General features: G+C 42.3%; 1 protein-coding gene and 1 pseudogene across 2 annotated transcripts in view; one reads left to right on the forward strand and one right to left on the reverse strand.

The window, feature by feature from the left end:
• Nucleotides 1-17,892, forward strand: part of PHACTR2 (phosphatase and actin regulator 2) — a 227,280-nt gene that overhangs the window by 86,309 nt on the left and 123,079 nt on the right. The gene's annotated exons all lie outside the window — the stretch shown is intronic.
• Nucleotides 5,067-9,171, reverse strand: LOC133384096 (F-box only protein 42-like; annotated as a pseudogene).

The following is a 17,892-nucleotide window of genomic DNA, read 5'->3' on the forward strand; positions in this document are numbered from 1 at the left end:
TTTTAGTACTACTGCTAAAGTTCTGATGAAAGAATAAAGCATTCATTAGCCAAATTCAAATGATTAGAACACATCACATAAATTCCACTGAAGCTGGAGTTTTTGCCATAGAAAATGAAAAAAACATATAACTTATGATAGCCCAATAGACAATCAGAACTAATATAAAACCCTATTGCTTCTCATTTGCAAATCTTGCAAGATCAAAGGTAACTCTAGATCATGTAAGTTCAGGTGATGCATGTTATGTACATTTGTATAGATATTAGCAGAGATTGTCAACAGTCTATCTCTCTCTGGGACTGGGAATCTCTCTCTCACAGAACATGAGTTTGAGAGCTGGGGGACTGAGAGGAGGAGCTGCAAGGACCCTACTTCTCACCTCATCTCTGCCAAGAACAAAAAAATCAGCCTTAAGCCATTTATTATACGCCTAATGATTTATTATTATTATTATTATTATTATTATTATTATTATTATTATTATTATTATTATTATTACTGAGACAGTTTTTGTCCCACATACAATTCAGTCTTGTGATTAAACAGGACAAAAATAGAAATAAAAAGAAAGATGGAGTTCAAATAAATATACAATAAAAAGCTAGCCGGCATTTTAAAAGGCAGGAGTGCTCTGTCTGGATAAATACAGCACACAAGTATGAATGGGAACAAGGGGGAGAGTTCAAAAAGGGGGGGAAGGAAGAGAAGTAGGCCAGAGCTTGGAAAAGTTACTTTTTTGAACTACAGCTCCCATCAGCCTAATCCAGTGGCCATGTTGCCTAGGGCTGATGGGAGTTGTAGTTCAAAAAAGTAACTTTTCCAAGCTCTGATAGGCCGAAGTTTCGGAAGTGCCTTGTGATTGATGGAGGGGGCGGCAGAGGCAAGGAGAGGCAGTGGGGAGGGCAGAATGGTGCCGTGGGGGGGCGGGGGGGCAGAACGGTGCCGCGGGGGGGCACACACACAAATCATTGTCACTCACCTCCATAGCTCTTCGCCATTCTGCTGCTGCCTTCTCCTCCATTGTCCTTGCCCTGGCTTTTTCCTCCAGTGTCCATTTTGTCCTCTCAGACGCTAGCAGGCCCTACCTATTCACCTCTTCCCTCGTGCATCCTAACACAGATCACGAGGGAAGAGACAGTCTGCGCAGAGGTCCAATCAGTGTGAGGCACATGTCTTGTGTTAACCAATCACAGCCAGGAGCTGTCTTCCCCTTGTTCCCGCCCCCAAGTAACGTGCAACCTAACGTGGAAACGTTAAAGTTGCAGCTGAAAAGTAGGGAAATTACTAGTCGTTCCATTACTTGCCAAATGTAATGGAATTACCCACTCGTTATTTAAAATTGTAACAAATTACAAGTAACTCGTTAAAAATAACGAGTTACTTCCAAGCTCTGCTAAATACTACTTCATTCTAACTACAATAATTAATATGCTACTGTAGTTCACTAGACATCCTAGCTACTTTGCAGAACTTGAAAATGCCACACATATACATTATAGAATACCCCTAATTAACTACCACCTTTTGCTGCCTCAATTTCAAATTAGGAAATCCTGGAGAAATTCATGAATACAACCATATTTTAGTTTATTTAGTTCCTCTTTCCAATTCTATAAGTAAATGTGCTTATTAGAGAGACACCCAGTGTTTCTAGCAAATTAATATATTCTCAGCTGCTGCCAAAGGAGAACATGAATAGCTGCAAGGCTTGGTCTCTTGCTCCTATTCTGAAATTTAAATTGTTTGCAGTGCACATACTCTTTCATTTTTAGCATAATGTATCTTCCGACTTTGCCATTTTACAGATCACATTTATTTAGAGTTGCCAGTTCTAGGAGTTACATTGAAGGCAGAACTTCACTACATCCAGTGTCCCCCTTCACTGCCACATTGTGATAGGAAAAGCAAAACCAGTTTTTCCAGACTGAGAAATGTTATTGTTCAGAATATAAGTTTAAGAGCCATGCCTATTCATTTGTCACTGTTTGAAAAGCTGGTCCATCAAATTTGATATGTGGGCAGGGTCACCCACTTGTCAATCATCTGAAGTCACAATGGCATCAGGTGATTTGGTGCTTTGAAGTCCCAAAATTGGGACTTCAAAGCACCTCTCAGGCAGCAAAGCACTGCTAAAACAAATTCTTTCCCCCTTTGTTTTAGCAGGGGTTTGCACTGAATCCTGCTGAAAAGTAGGATTTACCCCCATACACTTAGCTGATTAATCTTGATGTAATGGCTGCTCATGTCATTTTCCTTAGGAGAACTGGTCTGCACAACCAATGCAGAGTTGAACCCTACCCCCTGCCCATCAGTTGAAGTCACCCAGTAAGATTGGGGTTTGAGCAAATGGCTTTGCAGGCCGAACTGAACCCTCCTGGCAGACGAAAATTGGCTCCTGGGCTGGAGGGTCTGTACCCCAGCTCTAAACTGACCACTTAGGTTGCTTCTAGCAGCAGAATGTGATGAGGTGAGAGCCAACTACAGTGTTCCTGCCAGCTGCACTTGCAAGATATGTGCCCAGCTGATAGTGGCAATACTCCTTTATTCCCAAAGGGGGATTATTTCTCAATCAAGGGTGTTCATCACTTTTAGATGTGATACTGGATACTTCTGGAATTAAGTCAGGATGCAACTTCTTGCTTGTGACTGTCATGTCCTGGGATTATTCATTGACAGACACATTAAGACTTTTCTTGTCACCACAGTGATTGTCTACTAGCATGGCTCAGGGCAAACCTAAATTGTACACACAGTTTTGGGACATGTGCAAGTTCCAGATGCACCAACCGTCTTAATAACATGGGTTTCAGACATTGACAGATTTATAATAAAGCATGATTCTCAGTAAAAAAATTCCTGCTCTGCTGCAGAGTTCAAAACAAAGGTGAAGATTGACCATTCCATGGACCAAGCTCAAAGGGAAAAGTTTCCAAAATATCCTGAGAACCTAGGTAGCACATTGCCTACTCAGCTCCCCAACTATCCAGACTCCAAAGCTGGAGATAGAAAGAGATTGGTACAATTGGTGTCCCTGATTGGAATAGTTGGTTTCCAGTGACAGGATTTTTCTACTCCTGCAGAATATATTTAAAAGATTAAGACCAGAAACAACATTTCTCTATATAAAAAAAAAAGGGGGAGGGATTTTCCATGCACTGCTCATCCCAATCTAATGTTATAGCAATTGCGTGCATAGGACAAACAGAAGCAGAGGTCAGCAGTCGGGAAACAGATTAACATTCTATTCTTTATTTATATTTTAAATTTCTATCCTTCCGTTCCTCCCAGAAGGAGCCCAGGATGGTAAACAGACGACAAAACACTAAAAACATAGAATCATAGAATAGTAGAGTTGGAAAGGGCCTATAAAGCCATTGAGTCCAACCCCCTGCTAAATGCAGGAATCCAACTGAAAGCATTTATAAAACATACTAAAAACAAAAAGTCCTTTAAAAAAACCACTTTAAAAACATCTTAAAAACAGTTCCAGCAAAGATGCAGATTGGGATATGGTCTCCATCTAAAAGGCTTGCTGAAAGAGGAAGGTCATCAGTAGGCACTGAAAACACAACAGAGATGGCACCCATCTAATATTTAATATTTAAGGGGAGAGAATTCCAAAGAGTAGGTGCTACAACAAAAAAAGGCAGATGCCTGCCTGCCTGCCTTGGGGCCACTCCTCATCATCTGTCCCTCCCCCTTCCTCCCCATTGCCTTGCCTATGCTTCTCAATCTCTCTCAGTTTCGGCAATTGAGGCTCCTGCTGGGAACTGGAGGGGGAAGTATTTGTGCCATTTGCTTAGATCTTTTTATTGATTGGTGGATGCCAAATTAACAACCCATTTAACAGAGCACTGAGGGTGGTCTTATTAAGTCAATGGAAGCGAAGGAGCAGGAAAGGCCAGTGGGTGTTTGGGTTTGTGGGGAACAAGGACAGTTGTTGCTGCCACTTTATCTCTTTGCTCAGATGAAGTGCAGGGCATTTGGGGCAGTAGCTGATGTTCTGCTTCTTGTCCATCAGGCCACCAAAGACGATCACCTCCCTGCCTCCTGGTCTTGCACCATGGTGTACAGGCTGATCTCAGGCAGCCCCACCACAGAGCTGCTATTGAACACTTTCCACTGGAAATGGCAAACTGGCAAATGCAATTCAATATAAACAAGTGTAAAATTATGCATATTGGAGCAAAAAATCTTAATTTCACATATACGCTCATGGGGTCTGAACTGGCGGTGACCGACCAGGAGAGAGACCTTGGGGTTGTAGTGGACAGCACGATGAAAATGTCGACCCAGTGTGCAGCAGCTGTGAAAAAGGCAAATTCCATGCTGGGGATAATTAGGAAAGGTATTGAAAATAAAACAGCCGATATCATAATGCCGTTGTATAAATCTATGGTGCGGCCGCATTTGGAATACTGTGTACAGTTCTGGTCGCCTCATCTCAAAAAGGATATTATAGAGTTGGAAAAGGTTCAGAAGAGGGCAACCAGAATGATCAAGGGGATGGAGCGACTCCCTTACGAGGAAAGGTTGCAGCATTTGGGGCTTTTTAGTTTAGAGAAAAGGCGGGTCAGAGGAGACATGATAGAAGTGTATAAAATTATGCATGGCATTGAGAAAGTGGATAGGGAAAAGTTCTTCTCCCTCTCTCATAATACTAGAACTCGTGGACATTCAAAGAAGCTGAATGTTGGAAGATTCAGGACAGACAAAAGGAAGTACTTCTTTACTCAGCGCATAGTTAAACTATGGAATTTGCTCCCACAAGATGCAGTAATGGCCACCAGCTTGGATGGCTTTAAAAAAAGATTAGACAAATTCATGGAGGACAGGGCTATCAATGGCTACTAGCCATGATGGCTGTGCTGTGCCACCCTAGTCAGAGGCAGCATGCTTCTGAAAACCAGTTGCCGGAAGCCTCAGGAGGGGAGAGTGTTCTTGCACTCGGGTCCTGCTTGCGGGCTTCCCCCGGGCACCTGGTTGGCCACTGTGAGAACAGGATGCTGGACTAGATGGGCCACTGGCCTGATCCAGCAGGCTCTTCTTATGCTCTTATGGACCTACCCACACTCCTTGACCCCCTTCACATCCAGCATGTTCATCTGCATGGGCTTGCAGTTCATGCTCTGATACAAAGGCTTGCTGGTGTTCAGTAACTGGGGTGGCTGATGACCCTGCCAGAAGGCAATGGATGGTAAGCACCCTGTCCAGACGGCGACTGGTTTGGAGTGTCTTCATCTTGTGCTGGGCCAAGGAGACAGATTGGGAATACTATTGGTGTACCGCCCACCTTGCTGCCCAATGGCTTCCCTAGCTGAGCTGACGGAGATAGTCTTGGAGGTATTGTTGAGATCCCCCAGACTTGTGGTACTGGGGGATGTCAACATTCATGCCGAGGCTGTCTTGTTCGGGGCAGCTCAGGACTTCATGGCCTCCATGACAACCATGGGGCTGTCTCAAGTTGCTACTGGCCCGACGCATGTATCAGGACATACTCTTGATTTGATCTTCGCCACTGGTCATGGAGATGGTGATCTGAGGGTGGGGTATTTTTCATCTACTCCATTGTCATGGACAGATCACCGCTTGCTGAGCTTTAGACTCACGGCAACCCTTTCCCTCTGCAGAGGTGGGGGACCTATTAAGTTGGTCCGCTCCCGGAGGCTTATGGATCCTGTTGCTTTCCAGAGCGCTCTGGGAGTTTTTCCGGCTGATAGCACTGGCGCTCCTGTCGAGGCCATGGTCGATCTGTGGAATGCGGAGATGACCCGGGCCATTGACATGATCGCTCCCGCGCGTCCCCTTCGGTGCAGAACTCAAACAGCACCGTGGTATACCCCGGAGCTGAGAGTGATGAAGCAAGAGAGAAGGAGGCTAGAGTGCAGGTGGAGGCGAACTCCTGACGGATGTAGTCATTCTTTGGTGAGTGCTTCCACTAAGTTGTATGTAAAAGTGGTTAGGGCGGCAAAAAAGTCATATTTTGCTACCACCATTAGATCATCTCTTTGCCGCCCAGCGGAGCTTTTTAGGGTGGTACGAGGGCTTTTACATTCTGGCCCTCCTGATACTAAGGAAACATCGGAAGCTCGCTGCAACGAATTTGCGGAGCACTTCCAGGATAAGATTGCTTGCATCCGTCGGGACTTAGACTCTGATGTTATGACAGATGACTCCATTGAAGTGTCCAGAGCGCGGTCTTGTCCTTCATTGTTGAATGAGTTTCTGTTGGTGCAGCTCGAGGAAGTGAACAAGGTGCTTGGAATGGTGCGGGCGACCACGTCTGCCCTTGATCCTTGCCCATCTTGGCTGGTGAAGGCCAGCAGGGCTGTAACCACCGGCTGGGCCAAAGAGGTGATAAATGCCTCCTTGAGAGAGGGAGTAGTCCCTAGTAGTCTCAAGGAGGCAGTAGTGAGACCTCTTCTAAAGAAACCTTCTTTGGACCCAGATATTTTGAACAACTATAGACCGGTGGCGAATGTCTCTTTTTTGGGCAAGGTCCTGGAGCGGGTGGTCGCCGGCCAGCTCCAGGCGCTCTTGGATGAAACCGATTATCTGGATCCATTTCAATCCGGTTTTAGGCCTGGTTTTGGCACTGAAACAACCTTGGTCGCCCTGTATGATGACCTTTGTCGGGAGAGGGACAGGGGGAGTGTGACCCTGTTGATTCTCCTTGATCTCTCAGCGGCGTTTGATACCATCGACCATGGTATCCTTCTGGGAAGGCTCGCGGAGTTGGGAGTTGGGGGCACTGCTTGGCAGTGGCTCTGCTCCTACTTAGCGGATCGTCGCCAGAAGGTAGTGCTTGGGGAACATTGCTCGACATCCTGGACTCTCCATTGTGGAGTCCCTCAGGGGTCGGTTTTGTCCCCCATGCTCTTTAACATCTACATGCAGTCTCTGGGTGCGGTCATCAGGAGTTTTGGAGTGCGTTGCCATCAGTACGCTGATGACACGCAACTCTACTTCTCCTTTTCACCTTCTTCAGGTGAGGCTGTTGATGTGCTGAACCGTTGCCTAACCGCGATAATGGACTGGATGAGAGCTAATAAACTGAAACTTAATCCAGACAAGACTGAGACACTGTTGGTGAGCTCTTTACCTGCCCAGATGGTGGATGTTCATCCTGTTCTAGATGGGGTTACACTCCCCTTGAAGGAACAGGTTCGTAGCTTGGGGGTCCTTTTTGACCCTTCCTTGTCGCTTGAGGCTCAAGTGGCCTCGGTGGCACGGAATGCGTTTTACCATCTTCGCTTAGTAGCCCAACTACGCCCCTATCTGGACAGTGACGATCTCGCCTCAGTTGTTCACGCTCTGGTAACCTCTAGACTGGACTACTGTAATGCGCTCTACGTAGGGCTGCCCTTGAAGACCGTTCGGAAACTTCAGCTAGTGCAAAATGCGGCAGCCAGGTTGTTAACAAGGACCCGCTGGTCTGCGCATATAACACCTGTCCTGGCCCGCCTGCACTGGCTGCCTATTTGTTTCCGAGCCAGATTCAAGGTGCTGGTTTTGACCTATAAAGCCTTACACGGTGTGGGACCACAATACCTTGTGGAACGCCTCTCCCGCTATGAACCTACCCATTCACTTTGTTCAATATCCAAGGCCCTCCTCCGGGTACCAACTCATCAGGATGCCCGGAGGATTGTTATTAGATCTAGGGCCTTTTCTGTAGTGGCCCCCGAACTGTGGAACAGCCTACCTGTGGAGATACGCCTGGCGCCTTCGGTACTTTCTTTTAGGCGCCAGGTTAAGACCTGGCTATACTCCCAGGCATTTTAATGTTCAATGTGTTTCATTTAATTTTTTTTCCGTTTAACTTGTTGCTGATTTTATTGTAATTTTATTGTAATATTGTATTTTAATCTTGTTTTGTTCACCGCCCAGAGAGCTATTCGCTATGGGCGGTTTAAAAATGAAATAAATAAATAAATAAATAAAATAAGGCATCCATCTCTTTGGGCACAGATGGGCTGAGGGGTGGAGGGCCCTGCTGCTGCTGCCACCACCTCAGTGCTGCTTATGTTGCTCCAGCTGCCAGGGTATCCTGGTAAAGAGACCAGCGCAGGGCTAAGGGGCACTCTCCAGCTGGGGGCTTGCCTGAAGACTACCACGCACTGACCCATCCTGCAGGCTGGGTGGTACCACAGCTTGAGAGCACCTTGCTCTTTGTTCTCCACCTTCAGGGGCTGCCAGGTCCAGGGGTTGGAGCATGTGCAGCAGCCAGGCATCCTTGAACACTGCTTTAGTGCATCCTTGAACAGTGGACTCCCACAGGCTCCGAGGATCAGGATGGTTTTGTTGTCTATGACAATCTGAGATTGGCTGCTTTGTGGATGAGGGCTGGGCCCAGAGATGTCTGGCTTAGACCAGGCCCAGATCCAGCACCCAGATGTCATTACTCATTTGCTGAGACCCAAGGCAACCCCCCTACAGACAATAATCTTGTCCTGTATGACATAGGAGGAGTGGCAGTTCATCAGAGGGAACCATGGGTTGTCACCACATATTTCCACTAATTTTTGGATGGTGAATAGGTATGTACTGTATTTCAACAAAGAAACTCTGATGCGGTGTGCAAGGACTAGGTCACCAGCAACCAAAGAGCACTAGTAAGTATTTGTACACCACCAGAACAGCCCCAGACTTTGACAAAGTGTAACAGCCTGAGGCCAGGGCCCAGACCCACTCTTTGCTGTTCAGATCAAGCCTCCAGAAATCATTGAAAGCTTTGTTGCAACTGCACTGGCTGCAGCCATACAACATGTACATAGATTGGTTGGCATCATAGTAACACGTGCTGTGCGAAAAGTAGTGGATGATGGGGGTCATGGGGTAGCACACGTGCAGCTCTCCCATTGAATGTTCCCTTCTTGTTCCGCCTTGATGAAGCTGTGGTAACATTGATGGGTCACACCTTTGATGAGCCAATACCACTGTTTGCAAGCAAGGGCAGCTGTTTTGTGCTTTGTGGTGAGAGGAAGGACAAGATATACTCCAACATTTCTTCTGGCAGCTCCTGTGTGGACCCTCCTCCTCCTCTTCTGGCCTGGTGCATGACTCCTCCTCGCCCTTCTCCATGGTCCTGTCTGCTCCAGCTTCCTCAGGGTCCACGGCCATGAAGCTGTCATTGTGAATGCCAGAGGAGTTTGCAGATGGTATCATTCCACATCACAGTCGCAGCAAGAAGAGGTGGGTGGGGGAATGTATAAATTGTGAAGTTCAGGCCCTGGAACAGAGCTAGGCACTGGCTGCCTTCACTTGTATGTGGAAGTCATCTTGGTCTCAGCAATTGCTTTTTCCAGGGTTCAGCCCCTTGGGGTAGGTCTTTTTGCAGTTCATGATGGTGTGACAACAGTAGGGGGAGAAGGGGTAAGTGAGTAACTAAGCAGATTATGTCACCAAAAGAGTGGAATGCATAAACCAGCCTTCATGTTGATAAAGAACAAGTATGAAGCTTGATTAAAATGCCCTTCTGCATCAGTGCTGCCAAATTCCAAGTTCTGAAGATTTTATGCCACACTGTAGGCTTCTGAATGTTATGGAATATGACTCTAAACAAAGCATGTACGTGTGTGCACACAAACACTAAAATTTCACAGGTTTGTTGCTGCTGTGTGTGTTATACATGTGAATTAAGATGGGCTTCAGCAGAATTTCTTGGACCCCTCCCAAGAGAAATGTTCTGGATACACCCCTCTGGGGCAGCCAGAATTGTACACAGTATTCCAAATGTGGCAGCATCATAGATTAATATAAAAGGCTTCATGATACTGACTTTTAAAATTCCTTTCCTAATTATTCCTATAATAAAGTTTGTCTTTTTCACCATTACTGTTTTAAGAAAGTTTTAACTCTCAGAACTATACTGTCAGTACTACTTAGTTTAGGCAGTGAGTTATGTGTGATTGTGCTGGGTTTTTACTGCATTTCACCCCCCTTCCTTTGCCCAAAGTGAATACCTTGGCCGAATTCAGCTGTATCTTCAATAGGCTTGCATAGCCTGCTTGTAATGGAGCTAATGGCTGTTTGTCATCCTTAGAGATATAAATTTCCCTAGCGATGTCTGCAGTAGTCAGTGCATGCACTGCCAGCAAGGTCTGATAATCAGAGATGGGCAGGGCGCTTCCTTAGGGAGAGGGAGGGGGAAAGGAGATGAGCATTAGCTGTTTTTCTGGCTTTGTGAAGAAAGAGGAAATGGATACTGCCGGTAAGTGAAACATATCAGACGTTAGTTCTTGGCTAAACTACAATATTAATTTGTGTCTTCTCTGTGTGCTGCCAGATGTTTGATTTTTCTGCAGTTTACAATATTGGTCTTCTTTACATTCACCTTCTTAACCCTTCAGTGGCTACTTTTTCCTCTTAGGAGAAGGAGGGTCACAAAAATAGTGATAAGGATTAGTGACTCAGAACCTGTCTAAGGGATAAGAAGACTTCTTTCAGTGTAATCATAATCATCTTTACTCAGAAGTAAATTCCACTGAGTTGAATAGGACTTACTTTCTAGTAAGCACGCTTTGGATTGCAGAGGTAGGGAAGAGAGACAGAATAGCATACATGTAATTATCAAATACTTTTGATTGGCAGAATAACTTGAATATACATTAACTCTCAAAATAGAATGTGTGTGTATGCAGAGTTAAGCAGTTTTAAATATATACTGTCATTCTAATATAAGAATAATTTGCACTTATTGTTTAATGGTTTAACTTTGGAACATGTGGTTTCATGATGAAATAACAAATTTAATGTATTGTGAGGGGAGTTAAAACAATGAGCATTTACATTTACAAGAATAGCTGTTGTATTGTTTTCAGTATGATGCATCTACTATGCTCTTTGGTTTGATTGCTTTATTTTACTGACTGAGGTGATGTTTCCATCACATCTGGCACAAGCTGCATAGTTTGACATGGAAGAACACTTATAGAAGGCCACTGCATCTATTAAAATAAATATTATCTTTTCTGAGCATTGTAAATACACAAATAAAAATAATTAATTTATGAAATTATGTACTAGCCTGCTAGAATGGAAACACAGACCACTAGCCTCTTAGCAAGCTAGTTATACACACACACTTCCTACTATGTACAAGAGGCATGGAGTATCCTGTCCCTTCTTGGTTATTCTTGATTTCCATGCTAGCCATTGTCAGAGCCAGCCTGCTCATTCACCTGCATATACTTCCTGATCATGTGTACCTTCCAGGCCAGGAGTTAAGTACAAAGCTATGATTGCCTACTTGAGCTTTGTAAATCTGGTACATAGGGTTGCCAGGTTCAGGGCCTGAGACTGATCCTGTATCTTTAGGAGAAGAGAAAGTCAGCCAAGTGCAGGTGTTCTTGCAACACTGTAATGGGAAAAACCACAAGGTAGATAGGGAGAATTCCACCTTGTGGTTTTTCCCATTACAGTGTTGCAAGAACACCTGCACTTGGCTGACTTTCTCTTCTCCTAAAGATACAGGATCAGTCTCAGGCCCTGAACCTGGCAACCCTACTGGTACATCCATATTATCTTACTGCAGCTGCAATCCTTACCCCACTTACCTGGGAGTACGTCCTATTGAACACAGAGGGACTTACTTCAGAGTAGACATAGTTAGGACTGCAACCTTATAGCAGAATCCTACACGTGTTTACTCCGAAGTACATCCTGCTGTGTTCAGTGGGGCTTACTCCTTAGTAAGTGTGTTTAGATCTTTAGGCTTAAATTTTGTACCCACTGCATTTGACGCATACATTCAAACAAGCTGCAATGGGACTATAATTATCAACAGAACCAGGGAATCTTTAATCTTGCATAGCACAAACCTTAAAACAAACTTGTGAGGTTGGTGAAACAAACCGGCTGGCCTAGTTAAAGCCCATTAAGATGCAGGAGTTTTTCTTTGCACTTTCTAGTTCTAGGGTATGAAACAATGACATGATTGATATTCCATGACTAGACAAAATTTTCCTTTCCTGTCAGACATAACTCAGCATAGGCAAGAAAATGAAACTGGAGCAGAAGTGCTGAGTTGTCCTAGTTTTAAATATCATCCCTCTACACTAGTCCATTAGGATAGATTGAAATCCTATCCTATGACACTGTCCGCATAATCTAGTTATAAGAGACTTTATGAGAATAAAAATAAATATGCTTCAAAGCTTTTTGCAGGCAGAAAGAAAGCTAATATTGAAAACCACAGAAACCAATTCGTCTGTATTGTCCTTAATCTTTGTCAGATGAAAGCTTTAGGTTCTGAATGGTCCTGAGGAAAGCTTTAGGTCCTGAATTGTTTTGTTAAGGGCCTATTTGATCTATGCAAATCCTTGCATAAGGGGCATCATTCGTTTTTTATTTCAATAGGATAATGCGATCTGGATAGCTTTAATTAACTGGTATTGAAATGCCCCATGCAACAGATAGCAACATCAGTTGCTATTTTCTTCATAACTCTTGTTATCCCTTGTGTTTTGAAACAACAGATCTGGATGGTAAATCAGGAATTTGTTTACCAAAGAAAATCAAAACACAAACAAACCCTTTAATGTATTCAAATTTCAAAGAAAAAAACCAAGGTCTTTCCTATAATACACAAACTGGCCCAACTTCCTTTTGTAGCAGAACTCTTCTTCAATAGATTTTCTAGAGATCTAGGTGCTAGATGAGATTTGTTGTTGAAGTGTGTCCATTCTTTTGATTCAATTAATTCTTCAGAGAAGTGATTTTTGTAAAATATCCCAGTAGGCTATTCTTATTCCAGAAAACAGTGGTCAGCTAAGGATTATGGCTCTAATTCCAACAACGTTCAGCAGCAAAGAACTTCTCCAAAGCTATCATCAGCCTACTTCAGTTGTCAGACTCTCACAGAGACTTCTGGAACTTTCTGCTTTTGCTGCCATACCAATGCATTTAATGATGGCTAGTTCATTTCAGCTCAGCACTCCTTAAACCACACCATGTGGTTATATCAAAATTGGACTAAAATAAGAAACCATTTAATGAAAGAGTCTGAACTATTCCTGCATCTTTGACTGGGCCCATTGTTGGCTCATTGGGTGGTCTTGTGCAGGCACCACCACACATTATAGCGTCCATAAAAGTTCATCTTTGATTTGAAATTGGGAAGTTAGACACAGAATAAAAGTACTCTGACACTTAAGGATATTTGGGCTAGCCATTCACTAGCCTTGTTTGCACACAGCACTAAGCCAAACCATGGCTTAGCGTTATGTGTGATTCGGGCCACTGCTTTGACGGGGAAATCCTATAGCAATAGTGCTTTCCATCAGTGGCATAGGGCTTAAATTCCACATAATATGAGAAAACTAAAGATGAAAATAATGTGCTTCAACTTTCAAAACCTGCCCCCCCCCATAGTGACCTTGCAGAATTTTAACTTTTAATTTGCAATAATCTAATTCCACTGCTTTTGAGGACTGAATAAATTGATTCTGCAGCCTTCATAACTAACAGCAATTACCAATAATACTAGGTGACAAATTTCTTCTTCTGGCTGAACAAACAAACAAAAAGCGTTTGAAAAGTATTAGAAATATTTCTGTGGAAAACATTGCATCCCATCCACATGTACAGGATTTGTCATGGGGGAAAGCAAGAGTTGTATTTAAAGAGGAACAGGAAACTGTGTGAGAGTTACAATGATGTTGGGACTAACTAAGAGAGAACACAAACTGAAATACAAACGTATAGTTTCACTTGCAGGCATATCAGTGCCCCTGCTCCACATCATTTGCTGCTGCTGGCAAAGGGAACAAGAAAACATACAATGTGACAATATCAGAAGAGGTAAGTGAAGCTGCATATCACAGGAAGAATGGTGGCAATGTGCCATGGAGAGGCCATTTCCTGCAGCCTCCCTGTCTGTCATAATATGTAGTATAGCCCTGAGGAATCAGCCTGATAATCTCCCAGTTTTTTCCAGGCTGGTTAGATACTTCATTGGCCGCATAACAAAATGACCAGGTTCAGTTTACCCTATTATTTTTTTGCAGCACTCTGAACCTTCACAGCCATCTTAGTTCTATTTCTCCAAATGTATTGTTCTAGTGATTAAATAAATTAACATATGCATGTCAGTAGGAAAAGGCACTATTATAACTTCATAGGCTTTCTGTAACAAATCACCTTCCCAATGTCTGCACAGTAAGCTTAACCCCTCATCATGTTTTGGGAAATTCTGATCTGAGTTGTCAGGTTAACACACACTTTCTTTGTTTTCCCAACTAAACTGTAAACGAGAGAGAGAGAGAGAGAGAGAGAGAGAGAGAGAGAGAAAGAATCAGTCTGGCTTCATACCTGACATATCTTCCTGAATAGCTACTATTTTTGGCATAGAACTAGACAGTTCTGCACACGGCTGCTGGCTCTGGATGTTGAGTGCTAGAAATAGCAAATTAGGTATATCAGCATTGGTGATTCAAGCTTTTGTTATAAAATTATTCTTGAATCAGACCATGAATCAGCTGAAGGATAATTGGTGAGCAGAATTCAACCTCCTGTTTTTAACAAAAATGTATGTTTTGTCGTTTACTGAATATAATTATTCCCAAACCTTTTTGCTATGAAGGATGGAACTTTGCTTCTGTATGAGATCCCCCCAGCCAATCCTACTTTTGATTTGGAATCCTCTTCTCTCTCATTACCTTCTTGTGATGCTGTGTTAACCCTTACTGGTTGGGTGAGCTACCTATAAATCCCCCCAAGTGCTACAGATTAGTCTCCACTCACTGTGCAGAATTCACCTTTCATGTTGCCTAGAAGTCCCTAGTAAGATAATCTGCATACATTTTTACTGTTCTGGCTCACTCCGCTTGTGTGTTGAGTTGCAATTGATTTGCTTCATGTCTACATTCCCGCCAGAAACTAAAATGCATGCTCTAGTACATTCTTCCTCTTGTGGTTAGAGAGCATTTCTATGTAATTGTGTTGTATGGTCTTCTAAAAGGCTTTACTGGAATAATAATTAAATATTCATTAAATGGTTTATAGCATTGTTCACTGTATTTTCATGAGGAGTGTGCAGATAAACCTAGAGGGTTTTTTAGATAGTGGCAAGGTTTTGTAAAGCTCTATAGCCAGTCTGCTTATTTTTTCACTCCCAGTGTTGCCTTTTGATTCTCTACCCAAAATTCCTTTAAAATGTTTCAGGATTGCTGTGCCTACACTGGTTAGGATTGAACCATATTTTTATTGTTTTCAATAGGGTATTTTGTTACTTGAGGTATACTTTTTCCAGATTAAAATTGGCAGCAGGCAAATACTTTCGTGCTACCAATTTTAATCCAGAAAAAACGTGCCCCATATATCAATTGTAATATAATGTGGGGGTGGGTTGGAGGAGCCAGCCCTACTAGTTATTATAATTCTTTTTTTTTTTTTCAATAATTTTTATTCAGATTTTCATAAAACATACAAGACAAAATCATAAAACATTCAAAGACAAAAAACAAAATCAAAAATAGTTAAACAAAAAGAAAAAAAGAAAAGAAGAAAAAAAAAAAAACAAAAATAAAAAATAAAGAGTAAAATATTGACTTCCCATTTGTCAAAGATCAAATCAGTTATAAGTCTATAATATATAGCAATCCTGTCTCTTAAGTCATATTATAAAATCACTTTCCTCCAGTAGTTATCTTACTTAATCATCAAATCTCATAAACATTACTTTATTCTTTCCACAAAAAGTCAAAGAGAGGTTTCAATTCTTTAAGAAATATATCTATCAATTTTTTTTTCCAGATAAGCATATCGATTAATCCATCTCATTACTAATTATGATAATCTTATTGTCATAACCATAGTCAAAATAAACATTTCAATTAATCCATCACATCAGAATCTGTTAGGTTCAGTAATTTCAGTAGCCATTGTTCTATTATCTCTATTAGTTCCATTTTCCATCTTCCATCTTCAGTAGTCTTGTTAAGTCCAGTAATTTCAATATCCAATCTTCCATTATCAGTATTCCATAATAATCTTGCTGTCAAAGCCATAGTCATATAATAAGAGTCTGATGGGAATTACCTCTATCCCAAATATTTTCTTGCCATCCATTCTGAATAAGTTGCTGAAATACTGCTGTAAGATCATATCTCTGTTCTTTTTTTCAAAATACACTGGGTCATCTCTTAAAAGTTTTTCCATTGTCACATGGCTGCAGTTAATTCCATAGATTTTCTCTATATTGGGCTCCATCACATCATTCCAGTCCAGAAGATAATCCATGCCATTGATAACTTTATCTCTAGAATCTTCATTAATTTCTTCAGAGATAACATTGAGTTCCAAACAATAGATTTTATTTCTAAAGTCCATAGACTCCAAATCTTGTTCCTGTTCCACGTTTGTTCCAATCTTCGGGATCTCCTCTCTCACAGGGACCCCTATTCCAGTCTCCAGGGTCTCCTCTCTCACAGGGACCCCTATTCCAATCTCCGGGGTCTCCTCTCTCACAGGGACCCCTTCCAGGGTCACCTCTCTCACAGGGACCCTTATATCTTTAATCTCCTGCTTCATTTTACTCAATTCAATTTTCGTTATCTCAATCTCATTCATTATTCTCTGAAACATAGTTATTTCCAGATTCTCAGCCACTTTCTTAATTGCCATTTTAAAAGAAAAATATAGGAAAACCACTTCTTATTTCAGCAACAATTGGGTTAATACTCCAAACTTGGTGACATCACAGTATAAACAGAGCAGACAGCCTTATCTCTCCAATAGTTAAGTAAACAAAATGCAGTTCCCAGGATCGAAGCAATTAATGGCAATCGTCAAGAAACAGATTCGTCAAAATAAAATAGACCAAAAAGAGAGTAGTCTCAAAACAGTATAATATTTTTCAAAATAAAAATCTGGAATAGAAATCCCTCTTCTGTGTGTATCTTTAGAATGCAAGTCCAGGACAGCTTTTTGCAACAAAAACAGAGATAAGCTATTAATTAGTGCGTAGCAGAGAGAAGTTACGGCTCCCCAGTGAGATGTCAAAAACCGATCAATCTGGCAAATCTCTTTTAAACAGCAACAATTTAAGTCAAGTAAAAGAAAAATATAGAAAGAAGGGTGCTTGCCTGTTAGTGCGTTCTCTCTTAGAAGATAAGATGAACGTTCGCTTTAACAGATAGAGCTTGCTGTTGAAAATCCGTCCCACCTTCGTCGGCTGGACCTCGTCCCATAAATTAATGAGATCTGGTCGTCCCAACAAAAATAGGCTTTGAGGTTGATCTCTTCGTTTCTCCCTACCCGGGAGAGGTTTAATCAGTCAAAAAAAAAAAGAAAAAACTGACTGATATATCTGAATAAGCTTCTTTTGAGGCAGGAGCCCGTCTCAAAAGCAGGCACAGGCTAAGTCACCCTTCCCGGAAGTCTAGTTATTATAATTCTTCAAGGTACCTTGGAACCCACTAAACTGCCTCCTAGGCCAAGTGAAGGGATGTGAGTGAGACCATTTCTTCTCAAAGAAGGACTCATGTCTATTGAAAAGAGGTAGGCCACTTCTCATACATTGTGTGGTCACTGGTCATATTATGGTCATCAGCAGATGTTCATGGGCCCATTCTTAGCCCTCATATATATTAGCTGAAATTGAAGCCTGAGAAACTGAACATGAAGGCTGTTTGTGGTAGCTTTTACTGAAATGCTAAAGCAATTACCACATTAAACAACTGTCAAAGCTTGGTAGGGATGTTCTGAAACTGAGTTTTTGTTTTGTTTTTTGTTTTTGTTTTTGCTGGTAGGTGTGAATAACTACTAACAATGCAAAACCAAGACAAGACATAATTCAGACTTTGTTGTGTATGTGAAATTCATTCTGTGGATAAGAGAGCTCTTCCAATGAACAGGGTGCAAAGAATCAAATGTTGGATATTTGTT

This window comes from Rhineura floridana, chromosome 4 (genome assembly GCF_030035675.1).
Source record: "Rhineura floridana isolate rRhiFlo1 chromosome 4, rRhiFlo1.hap2, whole genome shotgun sequence".
Taxonomy (NCBI): domain Eukaryota; kingdom Metazoa; phylum Chordata; class Lepidosauria; order Squamata; family Rhineuridae; genus Rhineura; species Rhineura floridana.